General features: G+C 42.1%; 1 protein-coding gene across 3 annotated transcripts in view; it reads right to left on the bottom strand.

Annotated features, from left to right (window-relative positions):
• The window catches only part of ADGB (androglobin), a 226,004-nt gene that overhangs the window by 17,896 nt on the left and 190,750 nt on the right, over nt 1-17,358 (bottom strand). The gene's annotated exons all lie outside the window — the stretch shown is intronic.

Raw genomic sequence — 17,358 nt, 5'->3', positions numbered from 1 at the left:
TTGTGATATTAAGCACTGAATTAGCATTGTATGGCAGAAAAAGGAGAAAAATAAACTTAGGGCAAGAAAAACTTTAATACTTGGCTTAGAAAGGGCCAGATTCTGATATCCTTATTTGTCTTAAATAGTATCTTACTTAGGGCTCAACTGTGGTGTTGCCATGAACCCTCTGTGCAGGGCTGCGCATTGTTTCACTGACCCAGGAGCAGCCCAGAAATCAAACTATGACTCAGAAAACCACAATCTCCCTCTTGGTTCCCCACCACATTCCAAGACGAATGTCACCTATGCGAGCCCAATACTTGGTGCAGCATATATCACCTGATGCAGCAGCGGTGGGGTGGGGTAAAGTGGGGTGGGGTAAACGGTGAGTGGGGTGGGGTAAAGCTACACCTCTTATTGCCCACAAGCATGGAGAGTGAAATGGGAAATACAGGAGAGAGGGAAAGCAAAATATTGCAATGATTAAGAAACATTTTAAAGAATTTCATATACACTAAAATCAGGAAATTCAAAGTTATGGCTCTGATGACAATCCCAACATATTTTGTATTACTGTATGCACCATAATATTGTGTATGTGGCAGTGTGTCAGAGTAAATGATGCTGAGAAAATCAGAACTGAACTTCCTGAGGTATCTTCCCTTAGCTATGTGTGCATTAGCAGATGTTTTTGCATTTAACATTCTTGTTTTTAAAAAGGAAAAATACAGAAACTCAAAATAGCACACACAATTTATGTGTTGAACTGAACAATGAGCTAGATCTCAAACTGTCTCAGAGAACTAAAAAATTTTGAGTTTCAAATCTGAATCTTATCACCAATTCATATGCCTTGAAATATACAGAAAGATTATGTTGAACATGTAGATTTGATTACAAAAGGTAGATAGTTAATCCTATTTGGGAAATGGGGACTGGTAGAGTGTAAAGAAAAATGTAACTATTTTATAGCCTGTCCATCAATATTTCTTAAATCTTTTTGTTACAAAGCCCCCTTTCTTAGGGATTTTCTACACAGTAGCGTATGCACACTACAGGGGTGTGATTCCTAAAGAGCACTAACATGTTGCTCATCAATTGGTCAGTGTAGACCCTGCTGGTGCTCACTAAAGGTTCCCCAGTGTGCTTTACACAGTACTGTTTCAAACAAAGCTGTAAAGTGTACTAGGGAATCTTCAGTGTGCACCAGCAGGGTCTACACCGACTAAGTAATGCTCAACACTTTAGTGCACTTTGGAAATCACACCCTTTATAGTGTGCGCATTATCCCACATGTAAACAAGCCCTTAGTGCCAAATGCAGTGCCATAACTGTGCTCCTCCTGCCATGGGGTCAGATCCAAAGCCCACTGAAGCCAGTGGAAAGACTGGAGCAGTCTCCTTCTTTGGGTTATATGGGACTATAAAAAGATAAGTAAACAACAGAGAAATGCATACAGTCTGAAATATTATTTTTATTATGTAGAAAATGTCTTCTCATACTAGATTTAAATAATATATGATGGCACTGAAGTGCTAAGCTTAAATTGACTCAAAATCGCGGAAGCACATATTAACAAATGAAAGCAAAAATTAAAGCAATCACTGTAAATATTGAAAATAATAAAAACTCTAGAGGAAATGCTAGTATGAAATAAATATTGATGATATAACTTGAAGTTACAATATCATTACATTAATGACTGTATATTTAATATCCTATTACCATAGCATATTACCACAATAAATCAAGCTGGGGCATGTGCACTATTCTGTGAATTATTAACGTTTAAAGATAAAATATTTATATATACAAAGTTTGTATTTATCTGAATACATTAGAGACAGGCAGTGCCATTAGCTAAATGATGCTTGATACAGTCTTCTGCATTTTGGGATGCTGCAAGTTTTTGCTGACTTCTTTAAAGACCTTGAAGGGTTCTGAATTTTAGTTTGTTGACGTCAGTGATGGGCAGCCGAGAGATCGCTACTGGGGATGCTTTGTAGAACCTAATACATGAATTTCTCATGTTTTTAAATAAGCACCTCTACCTTACTAAAAATGAACACTGAACACTATGAGCCAGATTCTTGGCTCAGCTTACATTGTTCCAGGGGTGGAAAGAAGCTGTAAATCTGGTCCAACTAACACCCTGTGAGAAGGAATCCCTGGGTGGCACAGGGCTGGCATAAGCAGGTCTACATCAATTCCTGCCCCCCAAACTCTTGGTGTAAAGGTTAAACAGGGTGTGGCTGGGATTCTGTTATGTTGTGCTCCAGAGTGATCCAAAGGCTGCAGGAATGGCTCAGAACCTGGCTGAGTTGTAGTTCTGGTCTTGCACTGGGTACAACAACTGGTCCCTTAAGACCCTGAGTCAGTAAGGTGCTTAAATACCTGCCTAATTTTAAGCAAGTCACCAGTCTTACTACTTACATGGTTAAAATTAAACAGGTGCTTAAGTGCCTTGCTGAACTGGAACCTAATGGGATAGGAAAAAAGAGGGAGACACGATGGAGGAAAGCAACAAGGACACAAGTGGGCTCCAGCTCACTGATCCTGTGGCAATCATAGGAAACTAAATGACATAACATGGTCATTTTATAACCCTGCAGCTTGGATGCAACAGATACGGATAACTGACAGCCACTAATTAAAAGAGAATAGAGGAATCTGGTAGAAAGTAAGATATTTACATTGCATAACAATTTCCATTTCATAAATGCCAAGGCTAGAAAGGTCCATTAGATCATCCAGTCTGACCTCCTGTTTCACAGGCCATAGAATTTCACTAAGTGATTCCTGCAACAAGCCCATTAGCTCTGGTTGAGTTAGAGCATCTCTTTTGGAAAGACATCCAGTCCTGATTAAAAGATTTCCAATGATGGAGACTCCCCCATATCTTTAGGCAGAATATAAAGGTTTCTTGTGACCTTGTCTTTGAACAGCTTTCACATGCCCGTTGTCTGCAGCAGGCCTGTTAAATCTGGGAGGTGTAACCCCTCTGGGCTATGGCAGTGCCTTTTCTTTGTCCCATGAAATCCTATTCAAATTTGGCTGAGAATGAAAGTATTAAAATTGCCATTTCCTTTCTCTCACTTGTGTTCCTCAGGAAATTTCTGGAAGCTTGTCAAAAATCAATGAACATTCCAAGGCTGAGCTCATGCTACCACCATAGCAGACTGGGGCATCAGAGAACTGCCACAGAGCAGCTGTCAGAGAGGAGTGGGAAGACAGCTGGGCTTGGTTCTCTACCCACTGTAAACCTCTAAACCCAGTGCATGGCCCCAGTGGCCTATTTATCCCAAAGAACACCATGTCAGGCAGGAAATTTCCCCACCTCCTAGGCTGGGAGAGATATATGGACTAGGCTCCCCACATTCCCCTCCCACAGACTCACCTCATGGCCTCAGTGGACAATCCCTCCTCTGGGGCAACAAACAAGTCAGGAGGATCCCCAACTCCAAGGGCAGAGGAAAGAGAGAGAGAGAGAGACAGGCCAGGCAGGGCTTCCCCCTAACCAGACTTCAGCCCAGCGCCTGGACCCAGCAATCCACTTCCCTCCCACTCTGGGAAAACTGCCTTCTCCTACAGTCAGTTTATGTTAGTCTGGCAGCTCAAATAGTAGCAGACTATGCTGCAGTGTTGCAGGTTCAGGAGACCATGCTGATGATGCATGATAAGGGGTGGAGGCTGCTACAGCTGCATATACAATTTTTTTACCTTTATCTTAAACACACACACACACACACACACACAAATCTGTGACCCTAAGAGCACCCCAATGCCAGTTGACATACTGTTGTCATGATAAATACCCAAAAGATGGCAAGTAATCTATAATTGGAAAACTAATAACTCACTTATCATTAATATTCTTGTGTGATGTATGTACAGTAAATCCAGAAAGGACTTTATCAATATGTGCTGGAAGTATGTTCTTAAAATATATTTGGTAAGCAGTGCCTAAGCCACCTGTTTCAGACAAAGGAATGTGGTTTCACCTGATGGACTATGTCTCTGATGTAAACTAAGGAAGGTGTGACCAAAGACTAAGCAAAGCACAGTAACATGCAACCTAAACAAAGCCATCAGGACAGCAAGTGGAGAAAGCTGACCACTTAATCTTGATGGGGGATGGAGACTGCATGGGAAGACTTCCTTCCTCTTGAAGCAGAACTTTGGAATGATAAGGAGAGAGAAAAATCCATTTGGGCAAGGAATCCATGAGGAGGCAAAGGAACTGAGCACTTTGAGCTCTGCGAAGGGTCCTGGCCAGAGAATCTGGTCAGCTATGGTGTCAAAGAAACTTCGGGTACCCTTCTGGCTCTGTCAATCTAAGATACAACCACATTTGCTCCAATCCCTCAGACAGAGACAAACACACAGCTGTATGGCACAGGAGCTAGCAAACAGAGCTGTAAACAGGGGAGTTTCAGTGGGAGTTTGTATTGTGGTACTTGTTTGGGGTTTGTTTTTGCTGTGGGTGGTGGGGTTTTGGTGTGGTTTGTGTTTCCCAGATTAACAGGATTTAGGTGGGAAGGCTATGACAGATACAGAGGCAGCAGTGGGAGTGACTCATGTAGTGGAAGACACAATGAAGATGACTGGATGTGGAAGCTGTGGTATGTACATGATCCTGGAGGAGGTACATGGTAAGAGTTTTGTCTGCATGAAATGCCATCTGATAGAGGAAAAGATCCGAGGTTTGGAGATGCAGGTGGAAAGTCTGGTTGAGTTTAGAAAGGGGTTCGAGCAGATTATGGAGCAAAGACATGAGGTATCTGAAGGGAAAAGCTCAGACTTGCATATGGAAGCAGGACTGAGGAATTCTGAGGGGAGACTGGGTGAGGAAAGTGGTCAGTGGAAGCATGTGACTAAAAGAACCAGACAGAGGAAAAGACGGGCTAGTGAAGGAGAAATAGAGCTCAAGAACAGGTTTGCAGAGTTGGAAAATGAAGAAGGGGCTCAGCAGGTAGTCACTGAAGGTGGCTGTCACTGAAGGTGGTAGTCACTGAAGCAAGGAAGAAGAGAAGAGTGGCTAGTCCTATAGGAAAAGGGGAAGAGTCAATGGAGACTACACCAAATATGAGCCCCAGGAGGATACAGGATGGGTTGAAGAGGATTACAAGGGAGAATAGGAATGGAAAGAACTTGCAGCTAGAGGGAACAGGGGATAGACTGGAGAATAGCACCGTCACCAGGAGAAGGCAGGACTATGTGATCAGGGACTCTTTACTGAGAAGAATAGACAGGCCTGTAACCAGAGCTGATCCAGAGAGTAGGAGGGTGTGCTGTCTTCCAGGTGCTAAGATACGGGATGTAGATCTGAGGTTGAAAAGGATCCTAAAGGGAGCAGGAAAGAATCCCCTAATTATCCTTCATGTGGGAACAAATGATACGGCTAGATTCTCGCTGGAAAGTATTAAGGGAGACTATGCTAGGCTGGGAAAGACACTTAAGGAAATTGAGGTTCAGGTGATCTTTAGTGGGATTCTGCCTGTTCCTAGAGAAGGGCAACAAAGGTGTGACAAGATTATGACTATCAACAGATGGCTTAGGCAGTGGTGCTATAAGGAGGGCTTTGGGATGTATGGCCACTGGGAGGCATTCATGGACAGAGGACAGTTCTCTTGGGATGGACTTCATCTGAGTAGGGAAGGAAATAGACTTCTAGGATAGAGGCTGTAACAACTGATTAAGAGAGCTTTAAACTAGGAATTTGGGGGAGATGGTTGGGAGATGTCCAGGTAATCTACCCGCCGAATTTTAGCATTGAGAGGGAAGAAAACGAAGTAAGAAAGGATACAGCCGTGGGCAGGAGAATGTATATAAGGAGGAAGGGCAGTGTGGATTCCAGTCTAATAGGTTATACTGGCTGTAGAATGACCGTGCCTAATAGGGTGCAGAATGTGAGCGAGGCCAAACAGCAAAAATTAAGATGTTTTTACACCAATGCGAAGAGCCTAGGTAACAAAACGGAGGAACTAGAGCTACTGGTGCAGGAAGTGAAACCAGAAATTATAGGGATAACAGAAACATGGTAGAATAGTAGTCATGACTGGACTACAGGTATTGAAGGGTATGTGCTGTTTAGGAAAGAGAAATAAAGGTAAAGGTGGTGGAGTAGCATTGTATATCAATGATGAGGTAGAATGTAAAGAAATAAGAAGTGATGGAATGGATAAGACAGAGTCCGTCTGGGTAAAAATTACACTGGGGAAGAAAACTACTAGAGCCTCCCCTGGGATAGTGCTTGGGGTGTGCTATAGACCGCCGGGATCTAATTTGGATATGGATAGAGCCCTCTTTAATGTTTTTAAAGAAGTAAATACTAATGAAAACTGCATGATCATAGGAGACTTTAACTTCCCAGATATAGACTGGAGGACGAGTGCTAGTAATAATAATAGGGCTCAGATTTTCCTAGATGCGATAGCTGATGGATTCCTTCATGAAGTAGCTGCTGAACCGACTAGAGGGAATGCCATTTTAGATTTGGTTTTGGTGAGTAGTGAGGACCTCATAGAAGAAATGGTTGTAGGGGACAATCTTGGTTCAAGTGATCATGAGCTAATTCAGTTCAAACTGAATGGAAGAATTAACAAAAATAAATCTGCAACTAGGGTTTTTGATTTCAAAGGGCTGACTTTCAAAAATTGCCGTCCTCATGCTATGCATTATAATCCAGTCTATAATTACATGATCACCAACTGTTTTTTCCACAGGATCTCAGCCTCATTCAGTGCACAAGATGGACACATTGGGAGCAGAATTAAAGGTTGCACAGACAATCAAAAATTTGGTATTTGCTAACTTTCAACTACTTGACTTTGCAATCTAAATAACCTTCTTTTAATGTAGTTTTGTTTACGTACTATATAGCAATATCTCCGGTACAATACAGACATTTCCCAATATAGCATGTATAAGAACCAACCTATTATTATGGCTGAGATAGTATTTTCTATTTTCCCCCAGTCCTCATCACAAAAAAAAAAAAAAAAAAAAATACTGCCAAACATCAGCTCTAAGGAATTTTAAGAAAGAAAAGAAAAAACAGCAAAAATTAATCAATGGAATTTAAAATTTTGGGCAAGATGTTGGTTTTCACCTGCAACCTGGATTCAGATTCAAAATCTGGTACTAGCATCCACCTATCTTAAATAGATCTTGGGCTGAACCCTGAATCCAAACACCTCTGAATGTTGAGGGAGTTGTAATGCAGATTAACGTTTGGTAGCTCAGGGGCATCTCTTGGATATTATTATTAACTATTTATCTACAGTAGTACTAGGGATATATGTAGCACTTTACAAAACACAAATGACAACTGTGTGCAAAGAATGGACTTTCACCTAAACATTCATGAAACAATAATTTATAGACCACATGAGAACTACTGGTCTTCATCTAAAAGGTGAATTATTTAAAAAAAATAAAAACCGCAGACAAATGCAAATGTTAATTTAAAAGAAGAACAAAGAACAACATGTTCTTGTCCTGACAAGTTAATTCCAGTATAAAAATCTACTGCAGATGGCACTGTTGTCTTATATTAAAAAGTACCCAACAGAAACCATGAAGGTTTGTTACAGGAATTTTCCATCTTGCTCAATGCAGCTTTCTTAAAATTCCCATGGTGAGAGAGTCCTTTTTTGTTATACATCAATATTGTTGTATCTATGAATTGTGTTTGAAAATCAATGTTCACTTTACATTTTTTGTTATGACTCCTCCTGGCACTATCCATCTCTCTGAAAATTGACATAATTTGTTACACCACACGGGAGTCCAGGATGGTAGAGCCAAGTTTCCAAACTGCTTTAATAATGGGTTCACATTCAGAAGGAGGTTTAGAATATTCAGTGTCATTTTGTTCTAAATAGGCTTACTGTATTTTAAGTATTTTCATACCATCTATACAAAACTGTCCAGATAATATATTACTATTAGTAGTAACATTGGTTCATATACTAAATATTAGTATTGATTTAATTTTGCAGTACTTTAAAATAATACCTTATTTTCAGATATGTCCTGTGAGTTTTAAGTGCAATGCAACTGGGTTATCTTGGAAGACAGATAGTATTAGGGGACAGAGTAATCTCTTTTAGCCCTTAAAATGAATTCCCATAGAAGGATACTCTGTATCACTCAGCAGACTAAAATGTTTGTATTGAGCCCAATGTGGCAAGCACTACTTTGTGAGGAAGCCCTTTGTTAATAGAAGTGTGACAGCAGGCCCTTTGTTAATAAAAATCCCTCCTAAAGTCTCCCTTATTTCTTCCTCCTGGGCTCACTCCTGCTCTCAGTGAAGTCAATGACACCACTCCCATTAACTTCAATGGTGCGAGATCAGGCCCTATATAGAAAAATTGTTTTTTTAATATTTAGTGATGGATCTTAAATCTCCTTTTAAAAATATGTCTTTAAAAGAGAAATAAAGAAAATAAATTCAATCAACTAGGGAATAAACCAGTCCATGTTAAAAATGTAATTAATTATTGATAAAGAATGGCTAAGGGAAAAGTTAGAAAATCTGAATATATACAAATCAGCTAGTCTAAATGATTTACGTCCTCAAATACTAACACAATTGCTTAAAAACTGTATTGAACCACTAAAAATTATTTTGGAATAGTCCTGGAGAATCAGGAAGGATACAAGAAGACTGAAAAAAGTGAATGTTATAATAATCTTCAAAAAGAGGGATGCTATTAATTACCATCTGATAAATCCAACGTCAGTCCCCAATATAATACTGTAGTGAAACCAATAATAAAAGAAACATCTAGAAGATAATATAGCAATGGGCGATAAACAGCATGAATATATAAAGATCAAATCTTGCTAAACAAATTTGATTGTGTGTATATATCAAACAAATTGGTGGATGATCAGAATGCGGTAGATATATTATGTTTATATTTCAGTAAAGCATCTCACAAAACCTCTCTCTGTCACATGGATTGAAAACTGACTGGTGGAAATTCAGCACTCATGACATATGACAATTTATTCAGTGGGGGGAAGAGCCTTGTGGGAAACTGCAGGGATTGATATTGTCTGATTTTATTTGACAACTTCACTGATGATCTGGAAGAGGGGATCAACAGCATGTTAATGAAATTCACAGACAACACCAAATTGCCAAAGGGAGCCAGAGAGATTAGAAACATGGGAATAGCTCCCTTTTCAACTACTGTCCCTTTCCCTTTTATCTTTGTTCAAATGCTTATCTTCTGTCTCCACCAAGCTCATTTTTTACCCTTTCTTGACTACATCTCAGAGCCTAGTTTTCCTTCTTCATCCTCCTTGACCTTTCTAATGCCTTTGTCACTGTCAGTTACTCCCTCCTTATTAATATAGTCTTTCCTTAGGTTTGTTACTGTCCTCCCCTGATTCTCTTGCTGCTTCTCTGACTATTCCTTCAGCATCTCTTTCAGTAGATCCTCTCCCACACTCTGGAAGCTCTGCCCACTAACAGCTTTGTGTTTTCTTCCATTTGCCCATTATGAATGGAATGCCCTCACAAACTCAGATAGCCCCAGTTCGGTAGAACGGGTCAGGCAGACCTGTCTTAAAGGGATGTGTGTTTGCATATAAGCTGTAAACAGAGTCCTCAGGCAGTGACAGGGGGAAGAAAGAAGGCAAAGATGATCTGCATCTTAGTAAAGCAGCATAACTCCTCTCCCCACATGCTGCCATATCTCCTTGCTCTGGGCTGGAAAGAACTTTATCTAGGGGTCACTCTCAGGAAAATAGACTTCAAAGGGTGACTGAACTATAAAAGTAAGGGGCAAAAACACCCCAAGTTCTCTCGTCCTATCCATTTCTCTCTTTTCACCTAAAAAGACAAAAGAAATAGCTATTGGACTTTGAGAGCAGATCCTGGCCTGAGAATTTGGTCCCTAATGTTACTGGAAACATGTGGTAAAGGACTTCATCTTGAACCAAGTCTAATTTGTTACATTTAGAAAGTATTCTATCTTTATTTTTCTTGTAACCATTTCTGACTTTAATGCCTCATTACTTGTTGTGCTCACTTAAAATCTCCCTCTTTGTAGTTAAATAAACTTGTTTTATTCTTTGAACAAAACTAATGCAGTGCTGTGAACTGTATGGCTAATTCCATTTAAAGTGGCAAATTGTTGTATATTGACCTCTTAGAGGGGCAGTGGATCTAATACATCTGGACTGTCCAGGGGAGGGCTGGACAGTGCAGAACACAGATTTTGGTGGGAAATCCAGGACTGGGAGTGTGTCGGGGGTCACCCCTCATGTGAAAGCCAAGGCCTGTGAAAGCCAGAGCGTGTCTGGTGTTTGCTGATAGGCTGGTGGTGTCAGAACTGCTGGACCAGGGCTGTAGCTATGCACAAACACTCATGGTGTGACCTGCATGCTAGCAGGTTGTTTGTGAGCAACCCAAGTTGGAAGCTACAACAGCAAAGCACTGTCAGGCATCCAAGGTTGCAGGGCAGGGGTGACACAGCCCCTCACTGGTCTGGATTGCACCCTAGAATTCCCATACATACATACATATGGGGGAAAATAACCTGAAACAGAGCTATCCAATAGGAAGTAGAAATTGGAAAGAAGTAATGCTTAAAGAGGCTTAGGTGTCAGAGTGGACAGCGAAATAGATGGGGGTTTGCATGGGGAAATGGCAGCAAAACACACCATTGCAGTTCTGAGTTGCATATGCAGAGGCATTACATGAAGCATGGAAATGATAATCTTTACTTCAGGGCAGTGGTGTGACTGTGGATGATAAACCTTTTCAGAGCACAAAGATGTGGATAATGTGGAAAAAAATCAGATTAAAGAAACAAAAATAATTTTGAGGCTAATGGGATTGATTTATAAAGAAATATTTTAAAAGGCATATATGTTTAGCTTGGCTAAGAGATGATTAAGGGGGAATCTTGATAGCAGTCTATAAATATATGAAATGTGTTAACACTACAAAGAAAGAAGAAACTTTAGGGTGGTAGAGATCTATGCTGGAGAATAATCTCCAAAGGGAAATGGGACATTTAAAACTAGACTGGACAAAATGTTAGAAAATAAACAATAGAAAATAATTCTGCACTGAAGTGGGGATAGAATAGGTGGCCTAAAATGTCTTTCATTGTCTAATTAACTTGATTCTATGATTTAGCTTCATTTAGAGTAGCAGACATTCTAAAGCCATTCTTGTCCTACAAACAAATGGATAAAATCTTTCTTACCTATAAATTCTTATTTTTCAGTATTTACATTGCAGTAGTGCTTAGAGACCAAATTAGGATCAGTGCTCTGATTTGGTAAGTGCTGTACAAACATATACAAAAACACCGTCCCTGCCTAAAGAACTTACAATCTAATCAGAGAAGTAACATACAAAAGGTCTAGTGTGGGAAATAGATAATTAATTATATATATAGTTTTTTTGTTTCCGCATCCAATGAAGTTCATGCATCCGATGAAGTGAGCTGTAGCTCACGAAAGCTTATGCTCAAATAAATTTGTTAGCCTCTAAGGTGCCACAAGTACTCCTTTCCTTTTTAATATTTCAAAAATTCTTCCATTCACACACATGAAAACCAGATATAGACACATGAGATGCACTTGCAAGAAATATTTCCTTGGGGTGTCTCCTTTAACAGATTCATTCCCAGTTGGATTTCAAAGTGTAAACAGAAAGCCTAAATTAATTTTCTATAGCCATTAAGTTAAGACTGCTGAGCCCCATTATTAATTTCTGTGTGTCACTTTTGGTATTCTGGAACCACTCTTTAGTAACATCTTGACCCTTGTACTTTATTTACCGATGTCACTATTATTAACAGATGGTCTGACCCAGTCCCACTGACTGAGATCTCCATGAACTTCACTCCTCTATGCATACATTTAACCAACCAAATAAATGTTATTTATATTTTAAACCATCTTTCTAAATTTAAATTTTTAGTTCTAGATGTGGTTTGGTTGAAAGTGATAGAAAGTGACATTAATTGCAAATTGTGACAGGGTTTGCGTGGCCCAATAATATGAAATGTTAAATCTAAGCTTGATTCAGCTTCTAAGTACAGTGAGTCAGAATCACCCTGGCTAGCACAAGCAGATGGAAACTACACCTCGCTGCATTGTTCAGGTCCACTGCGCCTCAAGGAAGATTTGCTGAAAGGAGGGCTGGCGGCAGCAGCATCAACGTGTGTCCTGGGTTGCTGTCTCTGCTAGCGGTAGGCAGCTTTGATCATTGTTGGTGGCTCCATACAAGTCCTGCAGAGGCTGCACTAGCAATGTGCTGAGTTACCTCATCTCCTGACCTCCCATCCATGGCCAGTGATGTCTGTTTTGGGGTCTGTGCTGGGTACTCGTGGGTGCATAGCAAAAGGTGAGTTTGTGAACCCCTAATGCTCCTCCACTGCCAGAGAATAGCATCTTCTGCATCAGCAGAAACCAGTACAGATCCTGGAACAAATGTGGCTAATATTTGATTTTACACTGAATGCACCAAGCTAAGAGGCACAGAGTTTGACCTCAGAGCCTCTTTCTTAATTTTATTACCACCTAGTCACTGTATTATGCAGAGAGATGCAGTGGAAATGCATACACAGACAGATAATGCAACTTACAAGTACCAATCTGCCTTTATTTATTTAGAAGCTCCTGCCAGCAAGCTACCAAAAAAGGCAAAATAACTGATTTTCATTAGGGCTTTCTTAGAAATACACTGCATTCATCCATCCATCTATCCGACATAGCTAATAGCTAGCTAGCCTCTTAGTTTGCTAGTCAATGTAACCAAAAGTATGAAGTCATTGATTCACCACTTTTCAATAGTAAACAATTAATACTCTTTCTGAAACATATCCAGGGGCTTTTACAGACTGATTCTACCACAGTAAGTAATTGTGTATGGAAGAACTGAAATTTTTAAAAGTATATTACTAAATTATGCTTGGTCACTGTGGACTTGATTGTGCGTGTTAGGCACAGCCTGGAATAAGGGGTGATGAGGAACTGTACTGTCCTAGGGGGAGCGCTGAGAGGCAAATTGCATCCTGAGCCCCCAGTTATACTACTGAACCCCATCAGGCAGTTCAGCCTGCTCCCCCTTGCATGCCCAACTGTATAGGGTGTTTAGAGGAGACTGACACAGTCATTGCCCAGCTTCCTCTCCTTTTCACTCTTCAACGCTTCCATGCTCCTCCAGGAAACTAGTGTCTGAGTAGTTCCTGCACCCTCTTTGAGTGCAAGGACTGCAATTCTGCCTGGCCCTTTTGCAGACTGTGAGGTGTAAGCCTCCATATTCCCTCATCTCCCTAATGCATATCCATATAAGGGCCAGGTAGAGTGGACGTTGACTAGTGGCAGAGTGGGCTTTCATTAAATACTCCTGAAATAATATGTGTGGTGGGGAGGGGGGGTTGCTGAGGCTCCAACTGGGTTCTACCAGCAAAATACTGATTTATTGACAAGGACTAGTACTGTAGTTTGAGAAATAGAGATGTTTTTGAAACCAAGAAAGGAGGAGATGTCAAGAGGAGACACTTGCTGTGCTAAGCGATTTGAATTGCATATCTTGGTTCAGAAAGCTATCAAATGACTATGACTGACAGCCAACTGCACCAATCCATGCATTCAGGCACTCCTTCACTTCCTGTCTTAATTATTACATAGTGGTGCCATGGGCTGCTAAACAGCAACCACGTTTCACTCCAGATGTGGCAGCATTTCAGCAGCGGATGAACGGATCCTTGTGTATAGACAGTAAAGGGCTGAAATGACCGCTAAACTATAATTTAAAATGTTCTAATGGCTGCTCTCAGTTATGTCAGCTGTCACTGGTCCATATGGCCACTGCACTGGTGAGGGTCAGGAAGAATGTCATGTGCACTGGCCTATCCTCCTCAAACTTGACATGTCCCTTATGCAGAGAAGTACACGGTTCCCCCTCTGTTTTGGAGAATCCTCCTGGAGGGCAGCTATCCAGCTGCTTTGTGCTGCCTCCTAAGTGCAGAAAAACTAGAAGGACTAAGAATCTAATCCATTACTCTTAGTTAGGGTGACCAGGCAGCAAGTGTGAAAAATAGGGACCGGGGGTTTGGGGGGGGGGGTAATAGGAGCCTATATAAGAAAAAGACCCAAAAAGTGGGACTGTCCCAATAAAATCGGGACATATGGTCACCTACTCTTAGTTATACTTTAAAATTCTGTCACATAGAATCATAGAATATTAGGGTTGGAAGGGACCTCAGGAGGTCATCTAGTCCAACCCCCTGCTCAAAGCAGGACCAATCCCCAACTAAATCATCCCAGCTAGGGCTTTGTCAAGCCTGACTTTAAAAATATCTAAGGAAGGAGATTCCACCACCTCCCTAGGTAACGCATTCCAGTGTTTCACCACCCTCCTAGTGAAAAAGTTTTTCCTACTATCCAACCTAAACCTCCCCCACTGTAACTTGAGACCATTACTCCTTGTTCTGTCATCAGCTACCACTGAGAACAGTCTAGATTCATCCTCTTTGGAACCCCCTTTCAGGTAGTTGAAAGCAGCTATCAGATCCCCCCTCATTCTGATCTTCTGCAGACTGAACAATCCCAGTTCCCTCAGCCTCTCCTCATAAGTCATGTGTTCCAGTCCCCTAATCATTTTTGTTGCCCTCCGCTGGACTCTTTCCAATTTTTCCACACCCTTCTTGTAGTGTGGGGCCCAAAAGTGGACACAGTACTCCAGATGAAGCCTCACCAATATCAAATAGAGGGGAATGATCATGTCCCTCGATCTGCTGGCAATGCCCCTACTTATACAGCCCAAAATGCCATTGGCCTTCTTGGCAACAAGGGCACATTGTTGACTCATATCCAGCTTCTCATCCACTGTAACCCCTAGGTCCTTTTCTGCAGAACTGCTGCCGAGCCATTCGGTCCCTAGTCTGTAGCGGTGCATGGGATTCTTCCGTCCTAAGTGCAGGACTCTGCACTTGTCTTTGTTGAACCTCATCAGATTTCTTTTGGCCCAATCCTCTAATTTGTCTAGGGCCCTCTGTATCCTATCCCTACCCTCCAGCGTATCTACCTCTCCTCCCAGTTTGGTGTCATCTGCAAACTTGCTGAGGGTGCAATCCACACCATCCTCCAGATCATTTATGAAGATTTTGAACAAAACCGGCCCCAGGACCGACCCGTGGGGCACTCCACTTGATACCCGCTGCCAACTAGACCTGGAGCCATTGATCACTACCTGTTGAGCCCGACAATCTAGCCAACTTTCTATCCACCTTCTACTCCATTCATCCAGCCCATACTTCTTTAACTTGCTGGCAAGAATACTGTGAGAGACCGTATCAAAAGCTTTGCTAAAGTCAAGGAACAACACGTCCACTGCTTTCCCCTCATCCACATAGACAGTTATCTCGTCATAGAAGGCAATTAGATTAGTCAGGCATGACTTGGACTTGGTGAATCCATGCTGACTGTTCCTGATTCCTTTCCTTTCCTCTAAGTGCTTCAGAATTGATTCCTTGAGGACCTGATCTATGGTTTTTCCAGCGACTGAGGTGAGGCTGACTGGCCTGTAGTTCCCAGGATCCTCCTTCTTCCCTTTTTTAAAGATGGGCACTACATTAGCCTTTTTCCAGTCGTCCAGGACTTCCCCGGATCGCCATGAGTTTTCAAAGATAATGGCCAATGTCTCTGCAATCGCTTGTGCTCGTCCAGCTTTTCTAAATAGTCCCGAACCACTTCTTTCTCCACAGAGGGCTGGTTACCTCCTCCCCATGCTGTGCTGCCCAGTGCAGTAGTCTGGGAGCTGACCTTGTTCGTGAAGACAGAGGCAAAAAAAGGATTGAGTACATTAGCTTTTTCCATGTCCTCCGTCACTAGGTTGCCTGCCTCATTCAGTAAGGGCCCACACTTTCCTTGACTTTCTTCTTGTTGCTAACATACCTGAAGAAACCCTTCTTGTTACTCTTAACATCTCTTGCTAGCTGCAACTCCAGGTGGGATTTGGCCTTCCTGATTACACTCCTGCATCCCCGAGCAATATTTTTATACTCTTCCCTGGTCATTTGTCCAATCTTCCACTTCTTGTACGCTTCTTTTTTGTGTTTAAGATCAGCAAGGATTTCACTGTTAAGCTAAGCTGGTCGCCTGCCATATTTACTATTCTTTCTACACATCGGGATGGCTTGTTCCTGTAACCTCAATAAGGATTCTTTAAAATACAGCCAGCTCTCCTGGACTCCTTTCCCTCTTGTGTTATTCTCCCAGGGGATCCTGCCCATCAGTTCCCTGAGGGAGTCAAAGTCTGCTTTTCTAAAGTCCAGGGTCCGTATTCTGCTGCTCTCCTTTCTTCGTTGTGTCAGGATCCTGAACTCAACCATCTCATGGTCACTGCCTCCCAGGTTCCCATCCACTTTAGCTTCCCCTACTAATTCTTCCTGGTTTGTGAGCAGCAGGTCAAGAAGAGCTCTGCCCCTAGTTGGTTCCTCCAGCACTTGCACCTGGAAATGGTCCCCTACCCTTTCCAAAAACTTCCTGGATTGTCTGTGCACCGCCGTACTGCTCTCCCAGCAGATATCAGGGTGATTGAAGTCTCCCATGAGAACCAGGGCCTGAGATCTAGTAACTTCCGTGAGTTGCCAGAAGAAAGCCTCGTCCACCTCATCCCCCTGGTCTGGTGGTCTATAGCAGACTCCCTCCACAACATCACCCTTGTTGCTCACACTTCTAAACTTAATCCAGAGACACTCAGGTTTTTCTGCAGTTTCATACTTGAGCTCTGAGCAGTCATGCTGCTCCCTTACATACAGTGCAACTCCCCCACCTTTTCTGCCCTGCCTGTCCTTCCTGAACAGTTTATATCCATCCATGAGAGTACTCCAGTCATGTGAGTTATCCCAACAAGTCTCTGTTATTCCAATCACATCATAATTCCTTGACTGTGCCAGGACTTCCAGTTCTCCCTTCTTGTCTCCCAGGCTTCTTGCATTTGTGTATAGGCACTTGAGACAACTTGCTGATCGTCCCTCTTTCTCAGTATGAGGCAGGACCCCTGACCTCTCGCGCGCTCCTGCTTGTGCTTCCTCCTGGTATCCCACTTCCCCACTTACCTCAGGGCTTTGGTCTCCTTCCCCCGGTGAACCTAGTTAAAAGCCCTCCTCACTAGGTTAGCCAGCCTGCTTCCGAAGATGCTCTTCCCTCTCTTCGTTAGGTGGAGCCCGTCTCTGCCTAGCACTCCTCCTTCTTGGAATACCATCCCATGGTCAAAGAATCCAAAGCCTTCTCTCCGACACCACCTGCGTAGCCATTCGTTGACTTCCAGGATTCGACGGTCTCTGCCCAGGCCTTTTCCTTCCACGGGGAGGATGGACGAGAACACCACTT

The sequence above is a fragment of the Caretta caretta genome, chromosome 3, assembly GCF_965140235.1.
Source record: "Caretta caretta isolate rCarCar2 chromosome 3, rCarCar1.hap1, whole genome shotgun sequence".
Classification (NCBI taxonomy): domain Eukaryota; kingdom Metazoa; phylum Chordata; order Testudines; family Cheloniidae; genus Caretta; species Caretta caretta.
The sequence above is the reverse complement of the archived record's forward strand: the minus strand, read 5'-3'. Positions and strand labels throughout refer to the sequence as shown.